The sequence below is a fragment of the Myotis daubentonii genome, chromosome 2 (genome assembly GCF_963259705.1).
Source record: "Myotis daubentonii chromosome 2, mMyoDau2.1, whole genome shotgun sequence".
In the NCBI taxonomy this organism is placed as follows: Eukaryota; Metazoa; Chordata; class Mammalia; order Chiroptera; family Vespertilionidae; genus Myotis; species Myotis daubentonii.
The window spans coordinates 165,407,208-165,428,046 of record NC_081841.1 but is presented as its reverse complement, the minus strand read 5'-3'; the positions used below and the strand labels follow the sequence as shown (position 1 = coordinate 165,428,046).

Below are 20,839 nucleotides of genomic sequence, written 5' to 3'. Positions count from 1 at the left end.
GCCATTGACTGAACAGGTGGCGGTATAGGCCTAGCCTGACACTGGACCTTCGTAAGGGCCAATCTTTTCTTCAGCTCTCCCTGCTGAACTGGCAGAGACTTTGTCAGCTCTGCAGTATAGTGACAATTTTTCCTGCCCAAACCTTTTTACTTTCCCAAATGTTAACTTCCCAATAAATATCTCACATTCATAACTTTATATCAGCATCTGCTTCCTAGAGAATCCAATCTAGGACAAGACTGCGCACAAAGACCACTAGGGGGTGCACCAAGAAAGCATAAAAAATGCGAATACAAAGAAACAGGACAAAACTGTCAATGGAGGATACTGAGTTCAGAACCACACTTTTAAGGTCTCTTAAGAACTGTCTAGTAGCCGCCGATAAATGTAGTGAGATCCTCAAGAAATCTAATGAGACCCTCAATGTTATGATAAAGAACCAACTAGAAATTAAGCATACATGGACTGAAATAACGAATACTATACAGACTCCCAACAGCAGACCAGAGGAGCGCAAGAATCAAGGCAAAGATTTGAAATGCGAAGAAGCAAAAAACACCCAACCAGAAAAGCAAAATGAAAAAAGAATCCGAAAATACGAAGATAGTGTAAGGAGCCTCTGGGACAGCTTCAAGCGTACCAACATCAGAATTATAGGGGTGCCAGAAGATGAGAGAGAGCAAGATATTGAAAACCTATTTGAAGAAATAATGACAGAAAACTTCCCCCACCTGGTGAAAGAAATAGACTTACAGGTCCGGGAAGCGCAGAGAACCCCAAACAAAAGGAATCCAAAGAGGACCACACCAAGACACATCATAATTAAAATGCCAAGAGCAAAAGACAAAGAGAGAATCTTAAAAGCAGCAAGAGAAAGAAACTCAGTTACCTACAAGGGAATACCCATACGACTGTCAGCTGATTTCTCAACAGAAACTTTGCAGGCCAGAAGGGAATGGCAAGAAATATTCAAAGTGATGAAAAGCAAGAACCTACAACCAAGATTACTTTATCCAGCAAAGCTATCATTCAGAACTGAAGGTCAGATAAAGAGCTTCACTGATAAGAAAAAGCTAAAGGAGTTCATCACCACCAAACCAGTATTATATGAAATGCTGAAAGGTATCCTTTAAGAAGAGGAAGAAGAAGAAAAAGGTAAAGATACAAATTATGAACAACAAACATCCATCTATCAACAAGTGAATCTAAGAATCAAGTGAATAAATAATCTGGTGATCATAATAGAATCAGGGACATAGAAAGGGAATGGACTGACTATTCTTGGGGGGGAAAGGGGTGTGGAAGATGCGGGAAGAGACTGGACAAAAATCGTGCACCTATGGATGAGGACAGTGGGTGGGGAGTGAGGGCGGAGGGTGGGGCGGGAACTGGGAGGAGGGGAGTTATGGGGGGGAAAAAGAGGAACAAATGTAATAATCTGAACAATAAAGATTTAATTAAAAAAAATAAACATGATTAAAAAAAAAGAGAATCCAATCTAGACAAGTACCAAGATGTAAAGTGATAGAACACTGTTAATATTATCAAAATTGTGTTAAATAACTACAACTGTTCTTTCACATCTTCAGAAAAACCCTCAATATCTTCCATTGTTACTATTTTCTAATGTGACATTATGTATCATACCTGCAAGATATCTTCACCACCTGGGGTGGGAAGCGGGGCGGGAGGAGGGAGATTGAGATAAAAAGAGAAAGAGCTCATGTTTACAGACAACAGTGTGGTGATTGTGGAGGTGGAAGAGGGTATGGGAGGGTAAATGGTGATGGGAAAGAAAATAAGTTATATATATATAGTTAATCCTCACCTGAGGATATTTTTTCCATTGATTTTTAGAGAGAGTGGAAGGCGGGGGGGGGGGGGCAGAGAGAGAGAGAGAACACACCTATTGGTTGCACATACCACCACATGCCCAACCAGGGATAGAACCTGCAACACAGGTATGTATGTGCCCTTGACCAGGAATCAAACCCAAGACCCTTCGGTGTGTAGGCTAATGCTCTAGCCACCAAGTCACATTGGCCAGGCTTTATATTTTATAGGTACATTTATATAGAGGGGCATCACCAGGCAACAATTAATAAATACTTAGATTCTTAAAAACCACATCTCAGTCCTAACAACGTTTTTATTTACATTTTAATTGTTCCTTTTTTTGGTCATGAGTAATAAATGTGAGCAAATCAATAGCTATTTTGCTTTAGGGACTACATATTTTAAACTGGGCTAAATCATTAGTTATTGAAATGGCTTTGCTTTACCTTGAGTACAGAAGGCTATTTTCATTGAATTGTTTGTTTTTTAATTTGAAAGTACATTTATTAAGCCTGGGGACAGTGAAACGAGGAAAGGCCTGGGATAGAAGAAGCAACAGGAGAGAGACTAGGTGGGTAGAATCAGAGAAAAGGGAGCCTTAGGGACAGGTTCAGGGGATTAGCCTGAGATGAGCTGCCCCTGCCCATTGCTCCCCAGATGGGGTCCCTTTGAGTTTATGAGATGCACGCCTGTTGGGGAAATAGAGAGGGAAAGGCACAGGAGTGCTCCAGGAGGGAGAGCGGGCCCTTTGACCATTCTAAAGCAGAACATTGTATGGTGTTATGTCTCCTTTTTTCTGTCACAGAAGAGCAGGGCTGGCACTGAGTATATTGCCTATTATAACAGGTTTCTCTTGACTAACTAGTGTGTGTTCATCAGGTAAGGAAACAAACACATATGCATGTGGGTGTGGCTGTGTGTATAAAATACTGGGAGAGAAAAATATCTCCTATACTGTCAAGGCTTTCTTAACATGTTGATGATCATTTGCTATCTTTTTTCCCCATAACAGGAATCAGGCCTAATTTGTTAAACAATATTTTTGCTGTAAGAAATGTCCAAAACTGTAAAGAATTTAGGAGTTTACTTGACTCAAACTAATGATAATTGACTGGAAACAAGATCTCAAATGCATCAGAGAAGGACAGTTTTGCAGTTTCTTTTATTCGTTTGAAATTAAGGAGGAAGTTAAGGAAAATTACATTAAAGTGGAAGAAAAAGGGCAGGGGATCAGACTACAGGATAGTTAACAAGGTTATGTGCTCTCTTGAGGGTTGTGAATAAAAAAAGGGGCTACACACTAAACTTGACAAGGTCAGGGGAGGCCTGCATGTTTTTATTGACTTTTTTTTTTTAGAGAGAGAAGGGGAAGGGGGGGAGAGAGAGAGAGAGAGAGAGAGAGAGAGAGAGAGAGAGAGAGAGAGAGAGGTCTATTTAAGAGTAAAAAAAACCAATTAGTTGCCTCTCTTACTCGCCCCAACCAGAATTGAACCTGAAATCTTTTTGGTGTACAGTTCCACACACCAACCAACTGAGTCACCCAGCCAGGGCTAGGATGAAATTCTTTACAGCTCAGTCACAAAGAACCCTGTAGTAATAAGATCAATGTCCAATAAACAGTGTAAGGTAAGAACATCTGACAAACCTGTAGAGAATTTTTATAAAAATTTATTTGAGCCAAACAATGGATAGGCCCAGAGCAAGACTTCAACAGACTGAGAAAATGTTTCTCAGAATGGCAGTTTGCAGCTTTTTTAATGCATTTTGAATTAAATAAAAAGAAAGAAAGAAAGAAAGAAAGAAAGAAAGAAAGAAAGAAAGAAAGAAAGAAAGAAAGAAAGAAAGAAAGAAAGAAAGAAAGATTACATGAAGATAGGGGGAAAGCAAGGTGGAGCTTGGATTACAAGATAGTTAACAAAATTATGTGCTCTCTTAAGGGTAGTTTTAATTCTTTCAAAGGTGTTAAAGTAGGTGGTTTTGCTTCTGAGGGGTCTGAAAAAGGGCATATTAAAAGAAGTGTTAAACTAAATGCACCAAAAAAAAAAAATGGACAGAGCTTGCTTAAGGTAAAGATCAATCTTCTACTCAAGAAGCTGTATGCCTGAAAAATGACTACTCAGATGACCAGGGAAGGGAGAAAGAGACAAAGACAGAAAGAGAAACATCCATGGTTGCCTGCCATATGAGCCCTGACCAGGGATAGAACCCACAACCTGGGTATGTGCCCTGCCTGGGAATTAAACCTGAAACCTTTTGGTGTATGGGATGGCATTCCAACCGACTGAGCCACCCTGGCCAGGGCCATAAATTAGTTTTGACTAATTTGTAGTTTTGACTCGATATACATGGAATTATATTACATGTATACTTTTGAGTATGATTCTTTTGTTTATGTTTGTAAGATTTATTGGTGGTGTTGAGTGTAGCTGTAGTTAGTTCATTTTTGTTGGTATGTAGTAACTGTGATCCTATAATCCATTCCCTGACTTGTTTTCCCCCACCTCCATGTAATCTTCTCTCCTTAATTTCATATGAATAAAAGAAGCTGCAAACTGTTCTCTGGAGCATTTAAGATCTTGCTCTCTGGCATATATAGTCAGAATGGCTCAAATGAACTTATAAAAATTCTCTACAGGTTTGGACATTTCTTGCATCAGCATACTCTTTTGTATAAATATACCATACTTTAAAACCTGATAGACATTTGAGTTGTCCATAGTTGACTTGTATTACTTTCCCAGGACTGCTGTAACAAAGAGCCACAAACTGAGTGGCATGAGCAACAGGAATTTATTGACTCTCAGTGCTGGAGGCTAGAAGTCAGAGACTAGGGTTGGTTCCTTTGGAGGGATGGAAGAAAGAATCTGTTCCATGCCTCTTCCCTAGCTTCTGGTGGTTTTCTGGAAATCTCTGGCATTCCATGGCTTTAGAAGGATTAACCTGTTCTCTGCCTTCATCTTTACATGGCATTCTCCCTGTGTGCATATCTGTTCCAAATTTTCTGTTTCTAAAAGTCACTAATGCCCTAGCTGGTTTGGCTCAGTGGATAGAGCATTGGCCTGTGGACTAAAGGATCCTGGTTCAATTCAGGTCAGGGCACATGCCTAGGTTGCAGGCTCAATCCCAGTATGATTTTTCTCTCATCATTGATGTTTCTCTCTCTCTCCCTCTCCCTTCCTCTTTAAAGTCAATAAAAATATATTTTAAAAAAATAATCTATATATATAAAAGCCAAGAGACCGGAACGACCGGAATGACCAATGATCGGACACTATGACATGCACTGGGGAGCGCCCGATCGGCTCCTCCCAATGGCCCTCAGCCCCTCCCCCCAGCTGGCCCTCCCCCTGATTGCCCCCACCCCCAGGTCAGGGGCAGGGTCGGCTGACCAACCTCCCGGGCCCGCCCCCTCATGCCGGCCAGCCTTATCAGCCCCCCTTGGGGTGGGCCAGCTGGACCCCACCTGTGCACAAATTCATGCACCGGGCCTCTAGTAATAAATAAAAGGTCACTAGTCATATCAGATTAGAGCCCCACCCTACTTCAGTATGACCTAATCTTAAATAATAACATCAGAGAGATTACAATGTCATTTCAAAGAGTTCAGTTTTATGGAGTACCAATGATTTTTCTCTTCAAGAAAAAAAATGAAGTTTAACTTTATGTGTCTGACAAATAAAAATCATATCTTTAAGGAATATGGGCTTAATAACTTATTGGAAGCAAAAGCTTCTTCAGACTCAACTAAGACCAATGTAATTCTCAGGGTGAGCATCTGGGAACATATATGACCAAACTTCTCAGGAGAATTTTTAATGAACTTTTATAAAATCTAGATTTAGATTGTCTCTAATATAAAATATTAATGTAAACCAGAAAGAATGTTTAAATATGTTTTATAATTTTAATAATAAACATTTTTCTGATTATAGACATTTTGAACATACAGAAAAAGATACAAAAGCATATTTAAACTTTTTTCCTAAGTATAGTTTCTTGGGGCCCAGAGAAGTGAACATAGTGAATAATTCTCTATATTTGATTTTATAACCTTTTTTCATTTAACCTTATAATACAATACCCTACATTGGTTTATTTTCAAAGTGATGAAAAATTCTTTATTAACACATTGCAAGAGAGGAAAATAGCAAAGTAATCAAGAATGTGGACTTAAGCCATATTTCTGGATTCAAATCCCAGTCCCAGCAGTTATTAGCATAAAATTGAGTCAGTTACTACTTCTCTGTGTCTTAGTTTCTTTTTATTTTTTAATTGATTTTAATGATTTCAGAGAGGAAGGGACAGGGAGAGAGAGATAGAAACATCAATGATGAGAGAAAATCATTGATCAGCTGTCTCCTATTCACCCCACACTGGGGATCAAGCCCACAATCTAGGCATGTGCCCTGATCAGGAATCAAACCATGACCTCCTGGTTCATAGGTTGATGCTCAACCGTTGAGCCATGCTGGCCGGGCTGTGTCTTGGTTTCTTTATTGAAAAATGGGAATATTAATAGTGTACCTATCTGATAGGGTTGGTATAAGGATTAAATGTGTTAGTCTTAACACATTAAATACCTATAAAATTACTGAATAGATATAACATGCTTTAATAGTGCCTCAGATACTAAGCATTCCAGTAGGAGTAGTAATAATAGTAGCTATTAAATATCCTTAATATGGGCCCAGCTGGTGTTGCTCAGTGGTTGAGTGTCAACCTATGAACCAGGAGATCCTGGTTTGATTCCTTGTCAGGGCACATGTCTGCGTTGCAGGCTCGATCCCCAGTATGGGGCATGCAAGAGACAGCTGATTAATGATTCTCTCTCATCATTGATGTTTCTATCTCTCTCCCTCTCCCTTCTTCTCTGAAATCAATAAAAACATATATATTTTTAAAATCCTTAATAAGGTACTCTACTGAAATATTAAAACAAGACACATAATAATTGACTAACTACACTTAAAATCTGTAACATTATTTATAAGCAATTTATTTATAATGCTACCTCAGTTTAACATTTAACATCTATAACGTATATTATGTCAAGTAGTATGACTTCTAATTCAAATTTTTAATTTATGGATTAACTTTGTAATTTTATTTTTCACTTGTCAGAGGGATATATATCTTCACTGAAAAACATAACTTGTCAGATCTTCTAATGGACAGTGTTTAAAAATATAAATGAAATTAATAAAATGTAAACTTCCATTCCCCAGTCCCACTAAGCACTTGCTCATATAGCTAGGGCAATAGCCATATGTGGCTAGTGGCTACCATATTTGACAGAGTAGACATAGAATGTTTCCATCACTGCAGAAAGTTCTGTTGGATAGAGCTGTATTATGGTTTGTAGGCAGAAAGTGGCATGATTTGATTAAGCATCAATTCAAGCGTAATGTGCTTTTGCTTCAGTTTCATTCAACTAATTATGCAATATTTAGTCATTTTTTAAAATATAATACAAATTTAATATACTTGAGAACAATCATCTATGTAAGGATCAAATGCAAGAAAAGCAATATGTGAGTGTGATATACACATTTCATTTCACATTTTTCTTTTCTGAATTAACTAAAAAGCTCCTCTCACCATACTTAACAAATGTTATTATTTATTTAAAAATATTTTTATTGATTAGGGAGAAACAGGAAGGGGGAGGGAGAAGGAGGGGGAGAGAGAGAGAGAGAAAGAGAGAGAGAGAGAGAGAGAGAGAGAGAGAGAGAGATATGAGAGAGAAACATAGATTTGTTGCCTCCTGTATGCACTCCAACCAGGGATTGAACCTGAAACCTGGGTATGTGCCCTGACCAGGAATAAAACCAGAGACCTTTCAGTGCACAGAATGATGCTCAACCTATTGAGCAATGTTATCTTTTTAAATAATAATTTAACAGATTAAACACAGCTTTAGAAACTTTTTATAAGGAAAACAATCACAATTTGCTCAGAAATAGAGACTAATATAATAAGCCTCCCTGAATACATCACCCAGTTTCAACAATTATCAATTGATAGCCAATCTTTTTTTCATCTATAACCTACCTACTCTTATCCCCTACCTGCCACTGAATTAATTTGAAGCAAATCTTAGACATAAATATTCTTTTGTCTTTAAACATTTTAGTAGAGATCTATAAAAGATAAGAGCACTTTTTAAAATATAATCACAAAATATCCATTATCATAGCTAAAAAAATAATCTACCTATAAGTAATTCTTAATATTATCAAATATATAATCCTTAAACAAACAAAAGAAACCGGTTTGTTTTTCTGACTTTTACATCAAACTTCAAGGTTGGAAAGCACATGTGATATTGTCATCAATTCAAGGTCACTGATTATTTCGTGTCAGAAATGCTATAGATCAATATTCAGAAAATGAGAGCAGTATGTTTTATCTATTATTGCTAACAACAAAGCTTTATAAATAGACTAAAAAATAATCAATAGAAACAAAAGTACTTAGGCTATCAAACTATTCAAAGTAGGCCAAATAATCCTAATAATATAAACAAGTTACTACCTCACACCCATTAAGGTGGCTTCTATCCAAAATCAGAAAATAAGTGTTGGTGAGGATATAAAGAAATTGGAACCCTTCTGCACCTTTGATGGAAATGTAAAATGCTACAGCCACTGTGGAAAGCAGTATGATGGTTCTTCAAAAAATTAAAAATAGAACTACCATATGATTCAGCAATTCCATTTCTAGGTACATACTCAAAACAATTGAAAGCAGGGTCTCAAAGAGACCAGTACACCAATGGTTAGGCAGCATTATTCCAAATAGCTCAAACATGGAAGTAACTCAAGTGTCCATGGAAAGAGAAATAGATAAGAAAAATGTGGTGTATAAATACAATGGAATATTATATGCCTTAAAAAAAAAAGAAATTCTGACATTGGCTACAACATGTATGAACATTGAGGACATTGTGCTAAGTGAAATAAGCCAGTCACACAAAAAAGACAAATACTGTATGATTCCACTTACATGAGGGACTTAGATGTGTGCCTTATGACCTAATAGTTAAAGTTAAGGTTGAAGTTTACTATGAGAATGCTCTTCATTTATATAATGTTATTAACCAATGTTACCTCAATACATTTAATAATTAAAAAAAAACAAAACAGGTTGTCATGAGAGCCCTGGCTCTATACTTTTCAAAAGTGAAAGGAATAAAATCCTAGTAACAGAATGCAAAGATTTTATAATTTTTTAAAATATATTTTATTGATTTTTTACAGAGAGGAAGAGAGGGATAGAGAGTTAGAAACATCGATCAGCTGCCTCCAGCACACCTCCTACTGGGGATGTGCCCGCAACCAAGGTACATGTCCTTGGCCAGAATCGAACATGGGACCTTTCAGTCCACAGGCTGATGCTCTATCCACTGAGCCAAACCGGTTAGGGCAGATTTTCTAATTTTTAATACATTAGTCCTTCATTTGTGAAATTATCAGTGTTTAGTATGAGCTTTGTAGAAATGAATATGACACATATCCCATTTTTATAGATCCTAGTTTAGGGGAAATGAATCATCTAAATATTCCGAAGAATATTAATAATCCTAAGGAAATTATGAAACAGGGAAGGTTTTTCTTCAGAGCACTCAAATCCTCTCAGGGATTGAGTCGGAGACGTTTTATTAGTTTGTAAGCAATACTTTTCTCACCTTTGGTTATAGGCAGAGCTGTTACAGGATTCTACAGGTCTTGGTTCACATCAGTAGTCATTCCTGATTTATGAACTTATTTCCATGATTTTCTGGCAGATGGCAGTAAAATGGCTTGAGAAAGTGGTTGTTGTTGTTTTTTCTAATTTGCACAAAAACATGATTTGGGCTAGTGGCAAGGCTGGCTATATGCTTCTGCTCCTCCACTCTGGGCAACCTAACTTGTAATATACTACCTAAAGCACCCCAACAGCCCTCCCAGAGCCCTAGCCCCACTCATATCCTAACCTTAACCCAACAAACTATGTCCCAGAAAACTTCCAACGTCCTGGGATTAACTCTGTCATCTCCATTCAAGGTCTTGCTATCATTTAGCAGTCAAGACAAGGAAGTCCATAAGCTAAATTGTGATAAAAATGGAAATCAGTCTTTGCTCATGGTTTTCTCTCTTTGGACATTCAAAGTCATAATTCACAGAAGTGTGTGTGTGTGTGTGTGTAAGAGAAAAGAAGAGGGAGAGAGAAATTAAGTAAAGTAATAACCTTTTTAAAAATATATATATTTTATTGATTTTTTAGAGAGAGGAACGGAGAGGGATAGAGAGTCAGAAACATCGATGAGAGAGAAATATCGATCAGCTGCCTCTTGCACACCTCCCACTGGGGAAGTGCCACAACCAAGGTACATGCCCTTGACCGGAACCAAACCCGGGACCCTTCAGTCCGCAGGCCGGCGCTCTACCCACTGAGCCAAACCAGCCAGGGCTAAAGTAATAACCTTTTAAAGATACAGTATTCTTACTATGATTACTGTAATCCCTTGCTCATCTCCATCTCCTATCCCAGATGAAACTCTTTTTAACGTTTACCTTTTTTCCCCCTGGTATTTAGCTTCATATGTCTAAGTAATCTGTTTATACTGGTGTGTCTTATTTATCAATTTCAAATTTATTAATGCCCCATAAAGGTAAATTAAGATTTATATTTCTTCTACTACCAATCCCACTTTCCTTATATCTGTCACTCTCCAAAGATAGTTATAATGCAAGTAGAGGCCCAGTGAACAAAATTTGTGCATGGGTAGGGTCCCTAGCATGTTAAGCGCCATGTCAGTCACCAGGGACTGACACTATACTTTCTGTCCAAAAGACAAAACAGGCTGGACGCTTAACATGCTAGCAGCTGCCAGCTGCTGGCCAGGGCCTCCCTTCCCCTAGCCACCTGCCACCACCGCCTGCAGGGCAGGGCCGACTGTGGGGAGGTGCTGCAGGCAGTTGGCCAGCCGGCCTGGCCTCGTCCCCTGGTTGAACTCCTGGTCCAGGGGACAATTTACATATTAGGCTTTTATTATATAGCATTTTTGGTTAAATTGGTATTCAGAGTTACGTTTGCATGTCTGTGTAAATGTTGACACTTCAGAGTCATGTTCTTTCCTGTAAAACACTATTTTTCCTAGAATTAATCATTGCCACATTTTGTCATTTCTTAACAATAACAGCCTCATTTTATAATTTCTCATGAAAAATGTTATACATGTTCCATCATATCTGACAAATACAGTATTTTCCAGTGTTCAAACATATCAGATAATTTATCAATTCTATTTTTTTTCCCAGAGGCTACCCCCAACTTCTGCTCAAATCTTGATTGATTGTTGTGGGTTTGTTGCACAGCGATCATTTAGGGTGTCCTTTCGCTATTACTTTGGGACTTTCCTTTGCCTCCTACCTGTGTCAAATTATTTCCTTTCTGTGGTCCCTGAAGTTCGTGATCAGAGGTACGCTCTCATCTGTTGCAGTATATTCTTCAGTAGTTTCCTACAAAAGCTATACATTTAAAGTATCATTTGTCTTCTGAAGATGGCGGCATAGGTTAACGCCGGAGTTTGCTGCTTTGAACAACTACTTCAAAAGTGAAACCAAAAAACGGAAGGGACATCACCCAGAACCACAGGAACGCTGGCTGAGTGGAAGTCCTACAACTAGGAGGAAAGAGAAACGCACACGGACACTCAGAGGAGGCGCAGTGCTGAAGTCAAATTCTGAGGTGCGGAGTGCGCGGAGCAGGCTGGCGGCAGAGGGCGCGGTTGTTGTTTTCAATCAGGAGGGAGTCGCAGACTCTGAGCTCCAGATCCCGGCGAGTCTTTAGGGACCCAGACTCAAACGGGAGAAGCGGGACTGTCTGGCTTCGGTCAGAGCGAGTGCAGCTTTCTCTCCCAGCTTTGCAGCGGGTGCTGGGACTCAGAGAGGCAGAGCCCCTGGGGACAGGACTGAGAGCCGCCATAACTGCTCTCTCTGGCCCACCCTGTTGATCCTGTGTGACCCGCCCCGCCCAAGCCCTGCACAGAGGCATTTGCCGGATAGCCTCAGGCAAAGGCTAGATTAGCACCTCCCTAGAGGACAGAAGTTCTCTCACTGCTGACACAGCTGATTCTCATAGCCACTTGGCCTGGAGGTCAAACCCTCCCTGGAATTAGCTACAACAATCAAGATTTAACTATAAGACTGCGAACAAAGACCACTAGGGGGTGCACCAAGGAAGCATAACAAAATGCGGAGACAAAGAAACAGGACAAAATTGTCAAAGGAAGATATAGAGTTCAGAACCACACTTTTAAGGTCTCTCAAGAACTGTTTAGAAGCTGCCGATAAACTTAATGAGATCTACACGAAAACTAATAAGACCCTCGATCTTATATTGGGGAACCAACTAGAAATTAAGCATACACGGACTGAAATAACGAATATTATACAGACGCCCGACAGCAGACCAGAGGAGCGCAAGAATCAAGTCAATGATTTGAAATGCGAGGAAGCAAAAAACATCCAACCGGAAAAGCAAAATGAAAAAAGAATCCAAAAATGCGAGGATAGTGTAAGGAGCCTCTGGGACAGCTTCAAGCGTACCAACATCAGAATTATAGGGGTGCCAGAAGATGAGAGAGAGCAAGATATTGAAAACCTATTTGAAGAAATAATGACAGAAAACTTCCCCCACCTGGTGAAAGAAATGGACTTACAGGTCCAAGAAGCTCGGAGAACCCCAAACAAAAGGAATCCAAAGAGGACCACACCAAGACACATCATCATTAAAATGCCAAGAGCAAAAGATAAAGAAAGAATCTTAAAAACAGCAAGAGAAAGAAACTCAGTTACCTACAAGGGAATACCCATACGACTGTCAGCTGATTTCTCAACAGAAACTTTGCAGGCCAGAAGGGAGTGGCAAGAAATATTCAAAGTGATGAATAGCAAGAACCTACAACCAAGATTACTTTATCCAGCAAAGCTATCATTCAGAATTGAAGGTCAGATAAAGAGCTTCACAGATAAGAAAAAGCTAAAGGAGTTCATCACCACCAAACCAGGATTATATGAAATGCTGAAAGGTATCCTTTAAGAAGAGGAAGAGGAAGAAAAAGGTAAAGATACAAATTATGAACAACAAATATGCATCTATCAACAAGTGAATCTAAGAATCAAGTGAATAAATAATCTGATGAACAGAATGAACTGTTGATTATAATAGAATCAGGGACATAGAAAGGGAATGGACTGACTATTCTTGGGGGGGAAAGGGGTGTGGGAGATGTGGGAAGAGACTGGACAAAAATCGTGCACCTATGGATGAGGACAGTGGGTGGGGAGTGAGGGCGGAGGGTGGGGCGGGAACTGGGAGGAGGGGAGTTATGGGGGGGGAAAAAAAGAGGAACAAATGTAATAATCTGAACAATAAAGATTTAATTAAAAAAAATAAATAAAGTATCATTTGTCTTCAAATGTTTTTCTTTACCCTCATACTTAACCAATAATTTGTCTAAGAGAAATCATTGTCTGAGGTGGGAAGTGGAGGAAATTTGGGGACGGGGGATAAATGGTGGTGAAGGAGACTTGACTTGGGGTGGTGAACACCCAATATAGTGTACAGATGGTGTGTTGACAAACTTGTACACCAAAAACTGTATAATTTCATTAACTAGTGTCACCCCAATAAATTCAATAAAAGGGGAAAAAAAGAAAAGAAAATCATTGTCTCAAAAATGTTTGAAGAATGGCTTCATTTTCTCCTAGGTTGCTTAATTGCTTCTAACCAGTCAGATGCCATGCAGTTCCTATTCCCTTGCCTGTGAACTGATTTGAAATACACTTTCAATATTCTTTCATCCCTCATGTTCTGTGATATGATGACTATATGCCTTTCATTTATTCTGCTGACACTTAATGGGGTCCTTTCAATCTGAAGACTCATGGCTTTAGTTCCAGGAAATTTTATTGTGCTCTTTTTCTGAAACTCCTCCTTCCTCAAATGTTCTCCTACATTAATCCCTAGAATGTATATTACATTTCCTTTGTCCTTTTATCTTATTTTCTGATAATTTTTCATCTCTTATTATCTAACATGTTGCTTTTTAAAAAATATATTTTTATTAATTTCAGAGAGCAAAGGGGGGGGAGAGAGAGAGATCAATGATGAGAGAGAATTATTGATCGATGGACTGCCTCCTGCATGCCCCCCACTGAGGATTGAGCCCGCAACCAAGGCATGTGCCCTGAACAGGAATCAAACTGTGACCTCTTGGTTCAGAGGTCAACGTTTAAGCACTGAGCATAGCTGGCAAAGCCATATTGTTGATTTTTTTAATTGATTTTTTACAGAGAGGAAGGGAGAGGAATAGAGAGTTAGAAACATCAATGAGAAAGAAACATCGATCAGCTGCCTCCTGCACACTCTCTACTGGGGATGTGCCTGCAACCAAGGTACATGCCCTTGACCGGAACCAAACCTGGGACCCTTCAGTCCGCAGGCTGATGCTCTATCCACTGAGCCAAACCGGTTAGGGCCATATTGTTGATTTTTAAGAGCTCTTCTTTGTCATTTTTCATTTCACTCTGATTTTGTTTTTATTTTTTAGGTGAGGAAAGAGTGAAAATATGGAACATATAAAATGGAGTCATTTTCAACGAGCTGCTAAAATAATTAACATATGAAGTTTGAGGCGTTTGGAAAGACATCACCCTTGTTTAACTAGCCTGGGAACTTCAACTTTTTTTAACTTTCCAGTCCTGTATCAATGCCTAGATATACATCTGGACCTCTAGGTAACCTCTAATTATCCCCTGAAGGGCTCATGTACCCAGTGATTACCCTCTGAAATATTCACATATACATCCAATCAGGCATCCATTATCCAGACCAGTCTGGGACTGACCAGACTTATTGGCACCCACCTTCCAGACCACATGGCATGAATCTTCCTGACTGCCTGACATCCTGGACCAATCCTAGGTCTAAGAATGCAGGACTGATATTTCTCAAGAATGTACCTTTTACTATAAGAAGTTTTAAACTTTTCTTTCTTCTTCGGAAAACATCTGGGGTTTTGCCTAGCTGTGTATCCCATCTGCAAACTCCAAGACCCTTGAACAAATCTCTATTATTTATTTCCAACAAAGCCTCCAGACTCTTTTCTTTTAGTTCATTTAACATAGAGACGCAATATTTTACAGGAGGTTAGGTCTGCACCAGGACATTAGTATTTGGGGATCAAGTCAAGAAAAGATGGTTGGCAACCTCCTTTGGAGAAATATGTGGAACAAATACGCTTACATGCTTTCAAAGAAGATCACCAGGAATAAGGTAGGATCAGACTTCTTACATTTCAAAGAGCTTCAGGACTGCCCTGTTTAAATCTATGGAACAACGATTTTTAAGATTCAGATACAACTCAAATAGGTCACAGCAGGCATTAGACAATCTAATGGATAGTGATTTCAAGCAAAATAAGACTTTCTTATTATTGAGCTCTCACCAATACCAAAAGATAAATTCAGATTTCATTTTGACTTCTAATTTTCTGGCTACAGGATTCCTTAGGTTCAGAAGCAACTCAGAGTGCTTCACAGAGATGATAGGTATTTGCTCAGCTTGTTTTGATGTTATGCACAATAACAATTGAGGTCCACACATTTTATCTTTTGGAATGATTTAGCTTAGTTTCTTTCTTGTTTATGACCCTTCCTTAAAACTGGGCTGAACTTACATTTTGTAGTTTCTGACTTTTTTTGGTTTTTAGGTCTTTCCTAAAAGACCAACCAAGAAGCCAAAAATCTTGGCACATTATCTGTCAATTAGCCTCAGATTAGTCTCCCTCTCTCTCTCTCTCTCTCTCTCTCTCTCTCTCTCTCTCTCTCTCTCTCATTCTTAAGATAATCTAACTCTATTAACTTCCCTTTATGAAGTTCTAGAACAGTTTGGATAGAGACTAACATCACAGCATACAATAGAATTGCCTTTAATGTGAAAATCAGAGGCGACTGGAGTGTTGTTTAAGAAGAATAAAGGATAAACAGTCTGACCTTTTCTTTCTAAGACAATGGAGCCTGGCATGTACTGATTATTCAGACACAGCTCTCAGATCTGCCTCTAGCAGTGGCTGAGCCATTTCCTCCCTCTCTGGAGCAGTCACTGTCCTGAGTCACTGCCCTGCTGTTGCCAGGTGCTTGTTTGCTAAGTAGAAACACACTACACCCCCACTTCCCCACACAGAGTTCTGGGGAATTGCCCCAATTTTCAGCTCTGCTGAGGTAGTTTGTGACTCATCCTCTTTTTTTCTTTAGTGATCTTTTAAAGAGACAGGAATAACCCCTATTTTTATTTTATTTTCTTCATTTGTCTCGGAGGTCTCTTTTGATTTATTTGAACACAAGCTATAATGAAGTCTAAAATCAATAACTTTGTTTTGAACACCATCTACATAACTGGCTTTCTATTCTACTTTCTCAGTCAAAATATTTTCTTTCCAGTGGGAGGAAAAATAGTGCAGGAGCTTATTTCCTATGGGAAGTCAACTATATTTCCTGTTAAATATAATCAATAATTGTCCAAATTAAGGTATAGAACTGCAATCTTAGGAGTTCTACTTAGGTTCTGTTTACTCTTAGCTTTACATACAATACCTCTCCTGGAATGACAAGTATTGTCAGTGCAAGCAGAGTTGAAGCCACTAATCTTTGCATTAGTCTGTAATGTCAAGTGATGTTTTTAAAGAATCATAATTCCAGTATGTATAGTTTATATATTTCTTTCTTTTCTTGTTATGCTTTAAAAATATTATAATTAAATATTCTTTTTTTTGTTTATTTGTTTTTAAATTTTTATTTTTTTATTTGAGAGAGGAAGGGGAAGAGAAAGAGAGAGAGAAACATCGATTTGTTGTTCACTCACTTATGCATTCATTGGTTGATTCTTGTATGTGCCATGACCAGGGATCGAACACTCAACCTTGGCATATTGAGAAGATGCTTTAATCAACCAAGCTACCCAGCCATGCCTCCTCCTTTTTTTTTAGAGTTGGAAATCCCCTTACCAATATTTTTTTTAATATACTTTATTGATTTTTTACAGAGAGGAAGGGAAAGGGATAGAGAGTTAGAAACATCAGTCACCTGCCTCCTGCACACCCCTCACTGGGGATGTGCCCACAACCAAGGTACATGCCCTTCACCAGAATCCAACCAGGGACTCTTCAGTCAGCAGGCCAACGCTGTATCCACTGAGCCAAATCGGTCAGGGCCCCTTACCAATATTTTGTTAAAATTTTTGACATGCTCATTAGCCATTTACTCTCCTATAAAGTGGAAAAACCCATGTGGAAGATATGTTTTTGTATATGTACTTAATTTCTATCACTAGCTCTGGAGTCAACTGGATTAGAAAATTTTAAGCAGCCCAATTTTGTTGGAACATAAGGTGTGAAGGTGGTAAAGGCAGGAGATGATGTAAGAGAGAAGTGTTAAAGAGCTTAAATTTTGTTATTTTAGAGTATGTCATAGGATTGGAGAAAAAGACTGGGTGTAATCTAATTTTAGCAAATCTAAAATCTAAATTACATCAATTTTCCTAAATTCAAGAAACAATATTTTAAAAAATTTGGAGGAAAAAGATATAAGTCTCCTCTATAGTTCACAAGGGCTTAAAACTCCAAAAATATATTTCTCATTACATAATTCAAAGGACACTAGTAATCATACTTACACTATGTAGATGCTCTACACCAAGCATGTCAAACTCAAAGGCTAACACAGGCCAAATAAATGAGGCATGCGGTCTGCGGGCCGCGAGTTTGACATGCTTGCTCTACACTATAGTGTTATTGTTTCAGTATATGCATGAGTGAATGGGAGATATCAAAAGAAATAAGATGATTTTCTGGTAATCTCACATTTAAAAAAAATATATATATATATATACTAAAGGCCCAGTGCATGAAAATTCATGCACTGGAGGGGAGGTCCCTCAGCCTGGCCTGCCCCCTCTCACAGTCCAGGAGCCCTCAGGGGTGGGAGGCAATGCCCCATCACACCTCTGCTGCTACCACTGCCGGCAGCGCAAGCCTCAGCCCTGGGCGGCTGGGCAGCTGCCATCCGACGCTTGCCTGTGCCTCGGGCCGGCACTGGGCGGCTGGGGGGCTGAGGGGACTGGGGGACTCTGGAGGCAGGTGTGAGGAGTAGCCGGGCCTGCCTGAGCACGGGCCCGGCATTGCCATGCGCCTGCCACAGCAGTGGGGCTGAGGGGACTGGGCGCCTCTATCTTGTGGCTGTGGGCACCGCCATCTTTGAGGGCAGGGCAGTCAATTAGCATAGTTCCCTCCTTATTGGCTGTGGGTGCTGCCATCTTTGCAAGGGAGTGAGAGTCAATTAGAATATTCCCTCTTCATTAGATAGGCTAGTTTCCGAATGTGATATTATCCATACACACACTTATATGCATGTATGTATATACATATAGTGGAAATAAAAAGCAAATAACAAAGGACAGTGTCAAAGGGCAGCAATATGCCTAAAGAATGAACTGAGATTGTTTTTTAAATACTATTCATAGCAAGTTGTTTTCCTTTTCTTTTCCTTCCTCCTTGCTTCCCTCCCTTCCCCATTCTTTTCTTCCTTCCTTTTCTGTTTTGTTATATATATATTCAAAACTTCTATGATCTCTCCAAGGCATTGGGAAAGGCCTGTGCAAGTGAGGGACCCTAAAGCCTAAGCTTAAATTTGTCTTTGCTCCAGTGGGGACCTTTCTTTGACATGGCAGGACAATCACAAAGCCATTGTCACCACCCAAACACATTCTCTGAGGATCTCAAGAACACACATTCTATGCTCATCTGAGGCACAGAACACGGAAAAATGATTTGAATGACATTTTTCTCAATTCTCCAAAGATGATTACATAATTAGTACCATTCTATCTAGATACACAGGAAAGAAGTTAATTCACTGCATACAATAGTTACCTTAGTGTAATAAAACCTACTTCTTTCTCTGTTGAGAAAGGCTGCTCTGGCTTCATATCTTCTGTTATTTTTTGTTGTTTTTGTTTTTGTTAATCCTCACCTGAAAATATGTTTTCCATTGATTTTTAGAGAGAGTAGAAAGGAGAGGGAAAGACAGAGAGAGAGGAACATCAGTGTGAGAGAGATTCATCCATTGGTTGCCTGCTGCATGCACCCCAACCAGGGCTAGTGATCAAGCCTGCAACAGAGTTAAGTGCCCTGACTGGAATTGAACCTTCAACCCCTCAGTTCGCAGCCCAACACTCTAACCGCTGAGCCAAACCACCTAGGGCTCTTCTGTTATTGGTTGCTGAAAATGTGTCACTGGAAGTTACACAATAAAATTTATGAGATAATATGTCAGAGTGCTCACTTTTGGTCTCTTCAAGACTAATTTCTATGAGACTAAGTTATCACTCTAGATTATGATTCCAGGAATAGAGCTTACTCAGAGTGGACACATATAGGCAGATATGCTCTTCTGGTTATTATCAGAGAGGTAATATCAATAATTAGGTCCAAGAGGCAAAGTTCAGGTCCTAAACAAAAAGTGAGGGAAAGCATCAGGAACCATGATAGTTAGAAAGGAGATATGAAATCTAAACACAACTAGTGTGCTAACGACACAGTGAAAACGTACTCATTTCCTATGCTGTTCTAATATTTTCCCTCAAGGAGAACAGTCTTATTTATTTTAATTAATTTTATTGTTGAGATTATTACAGAGGTCCCTCTTTCCCCCCACTTGCCCATAGCTTCCCTCCACCCAGTTCCCACCCCCCGCCAGTCCCTCAACACCCATTGTCTGTGTCCATATGTACTGCATACATGTATATAAGATCTTTGTCTAATCTCTTCCCACACCCCCCACAACCCCTTCCCTCTGAGAATCGTCAGTCTGTTCCATTTCTGTGCACCTGATTCTATTCCATTCACCAGTTTATTTTGTTCATCAGATTTTTTATTCGTTTGATTTTTAGATCAATTGTTGATAGATATGTATTGCCACTTAGTTGTTCATTTTTTTATCTTTACCTTCTTCTTGTTCTTCCTCTTCTTAAAGAATACCCTTAAGCACTTCATATAATACTGATTTGGTGGTGATGAACTCCTTTAACTTTTTCTTGTCTGTGAAGCTCTTTATCTGACCTTCAATTCTGAATGATAGCTTTGCTGGGTAGAGTAATTTTGATAGTAGGTTCTTGCTATTCACATCACTTTGAATATTTCTTGCCACTCCCTTCTGGCCTGAATAGTTTCTGTTGAGAAATCAGCTGACAGTCATATGGGCACGCCCTTTTAGGTAACTAACTGCTTTTCTCTTGCTGCTTTTAAGATTCTCTCTTTGTCTTTTGCCCTTGGCATATTAATTATGATGTGTCTTGATGTGGTCCTCTTTGGGTTTCTCTTGTTTGGGGGTCTCTGTGCTTCCTGGACTTCTAAGTTTATTTCTTTCACCAGGTAGGGGAAGTTTTCTGTCATTATTTCTTCAAATAGGTTTTCAATATCTTGCTCTCTCTCTTCTTCTGGCACCCCCATAATTTGGATGTTGCTATGCTTGAAGTTGTCCCAGAGGCTCCTTACACTATCTTCATATTTTTGGATTCTTTTTTCTTTTTGCTTTTCTGGTTGGGTGGTTTTTGCTTCCTCGTATTTCAAATCATTGATTTGATTCTCAGGATCCTCTAGTCTACTGTTGAATCCCTGTATATTATTCTTTATTTCAGTCAGTGTATGCTTCTGACTGGTTCTTTTCCATTTTCTTGACATTCTCACTAAGATCCTTGAAAGTCTCACTATATCCCTTGGAGGTTTCTAGAAGATTCTTGAGTAACCTTATAACCATGGTTTTGAACTTTATATCCAGTAGTTTGCTTTCTCCCATTTCTTTTATTTGTGACATTTTTCTTTGTCTCCACATTTTGGTTGCTTCCCTGTGTTTGTTTCTATGTATTGGGTATAGCTGCTAAGTCTCCTTGAGTTGATAGA

At 39.1% G+C, this 20,839-nt stretch overlaps 1 protein-coding gene across 1 annotated transcript in view; it reads left to right on the top strand.

The window, feature by feature from the left end:
- Positions 1-14,452: 14,452 nt before the first annotated feature.
- The window catches only part of RBM26 (RNA binding motif protein 26), a 132,130-nt gene continuing 125,743 nt past the window's right edge, over positions 14,453-20,839 (top strand). Inside the window, exons 1-2 of the mRNA XM_059684928.1 lie at positions 14,453-14,621; positions 15,030-15,159. The gene's annotated coding sequence lies outside the window, so the exon portion shown is untranslated. The remainder of the gene's footprint in view (positions 14,622-15,029; positions 15,160-20,839) is intronic.